Raw genomic sequence first — 2,096 nt, 5'->3', positions numbered from 1 at the left:
GCGGGCGCAGCCCAGCCGCCGCCAGCCAGCCCAAAGCTGCGGCCCCGGCGGAGCACCGGCGGGGCGCGGGGTGTCTGCCAGCCAGGGCTATTGAGACGGCCAAGTGCAGCCCCCAGCCAGGTTAAGTAAGAAAACAAAGGACTCGGTGTCTTCTGCTCAGCTTCTGAGAGCTCCCTGCGCCTGCAGAACGCAGCTCGAGAAGCCCTTCACTTACTTTCCTGTAAGACCCTTTCTGCATTCAAGCCGCAGATGGATAATGCTCACTCAAAACAAGCGCGAGGTTTAGCCTCGGTCCTCCATGTGCCTCAGCCCCGAGCCGCAGCATTTCCCATGAGCTGAGATGTGAGGAAGGAAGGCAAAAGTCCAGCCAGTTAGACCTTCCAAAGGAAATAAAAATAATTAAAAAGTTACAAGGTCATCCAGATTGTTGAAGTCATATTAATAAAACCAACATTTATATAACACATTCTGAAGGGGAAAAAAAGTCTTCCCTGCCTAGAAAAATCACAAAGTTCAGGAAGGGTGAAGTTTGCGCTTTTTTGTTTATTTGTTTTGAAAAAAAAAAAGTAAAAATGTATGAGTTATAGAACACAAATCTAACATATGTTGCAACATGTATATTGCTTATGTTGTATACATACGGCTCCAGGTCATCTTTCTGGACCTTTTCTCACCACCATTGATAATAACAAAGACATTTAGCTAGAACAGTAACCATCTCAGATTGTTCTGAAATTCTGTCTAAAATCACAACCAGGACTATTACCACAACCAATTTTGACTAGCTGTTTTGCAGCTATCAAAGGTTTGGGTTTTTTTACTTTTTATTTGTTGTTGACTATACATACATCATATATTGGATGCTTGTGAATATGGAACTCTAATAAAATAGCCCCTATTTTATTAATTGTACATCTGTAGTGTTTTAGAAAAACAGCACATAAATTTTTTAACTGGACTTGTAACAATTTTTCTAACTGTAAAATTGGCAACTGGAACAGCTCCTGTAGCCTTATGCTAGCAAATCCAGATCGCCATAGTTATGAGGGTCTACACAGGCATGCAAGGAACAAAGTCAGATCCAAACCCTGTCAGGTGGTCTCCAAGGGTGGCATTTATGTCTTTCAAAAATCTCAGGCCTTGTGCAAACTCACACAAGAACTCCAAGGCACCCGATCTCCCACTTTATATGAAGGGAACTTCTGCAAATCATATGGTTTTTCATCAACAAGATGCTGAACTTTTACTTTTGACCTGTCAAGTACAATTGGATGTAATCAATTAATAATGCCTAAAACTATTTAAAAATGCTAGGTAAAATTACCTTAAATTTTAAGTTAGACACATAGAGGAAGAAAGTACGATTTATCAGAGCATGCTGTACTGAAGCCAGTGTTGATTTACTTAAGTCCAGTCACCAGCTTCATCGGGATTTCAGAACTCACAGGGGTAAGGTGTTGGAGGTTTTTTTTTTCAGAAACTGATAAGGAGAAAAGTTGTTTTCCTGCTTTCAAAAGACTTCTCAAAGCCAGTCCAGCACTTCCATTACCTCCTGTTGCGACTACTAACCCCTATACCCACTGGACTGAATTCAAACCCTTCAAAGGAGGTACATACTTCTGTGTAAGGCTTCGTTTTTGAAGGTGCTCACAGCTTTATGCGTTATCATAAACTTTCATGTCCCTGTTTTTAAGATAAACTGCAATTAACTTTGAATGGCAATACAGATACATGGGATAGGATTACCAGGAACTTTTTTTTCATACAGTTATTCTAATGTCCCATTCTAGCTCTTCACGACCCTGAACGACGTGTGCCAGGTACTGCTGGAGTAACCCGAAGCCCTTCCAGTGCGGTTTCGGACATGTCATTTACCAACTCCTTGGCCGTTTTCCGGGCTCTTCGCTGAGCCACCCACCCGCGTCCCGCGGCTGGGAAGGCGGGCACAAGCCCCGGACACGTCTGGCTGGAAAGCCCTCGTGTACCTGCAGACGCAAGGCGGAGGCCTCCGGCCGCTCCAGCAGCACGGGCGCCTTCCCGCGCAGCGCCCAGCTCCCCTCGGGGCCGGCGGCGGGGCCGAGGCAGCTGCAGCCACC

General features: G+C 44.9%; 1 protein-coding gene across 1 annotated transcript in view; it reads right to left on the bottom strand.

Annotated features, from left to right (window-relative positions):
• The window catches only part of FASTKD1 (FAST kinase domains 1), a 21,549-nt gene extending 21,171 nt beyond the window's left edge, over positions 1-378 (bottom strand). Inside the window, exon 1 of the mRNA XM_026852460.1 lies at positions 215-378. The gene's annotated coding sequence lies outside the window, so the exon portion shown is untranslated. The remainder of the gene's footprint in view (positions 1-214) is intronic.
• Positions 379-2,096: the final 1,718 nt, after the last annotated feature.

The sequence above is a fragment of the Athene cunicularia genome (genome assembly GCF_003259725.1).
Source record: "Athene cunicularia isolate RWA chromosome 7 unlocalized genomic scaffold, athCun1 chr7_part1, whole genome shotgun sequence".
Classification (NCBI taxonomy): domain Eukaryota; kingdom Metazoa; phylum Chordata; class Aves; order Strigiformes; family Strigidae; genus Athene; species Athene cunicularia.
Note: the sequence above shows the minus strand (reverse complement) of the source record. Positions and strands in the feature narration are given on the sequence as shown.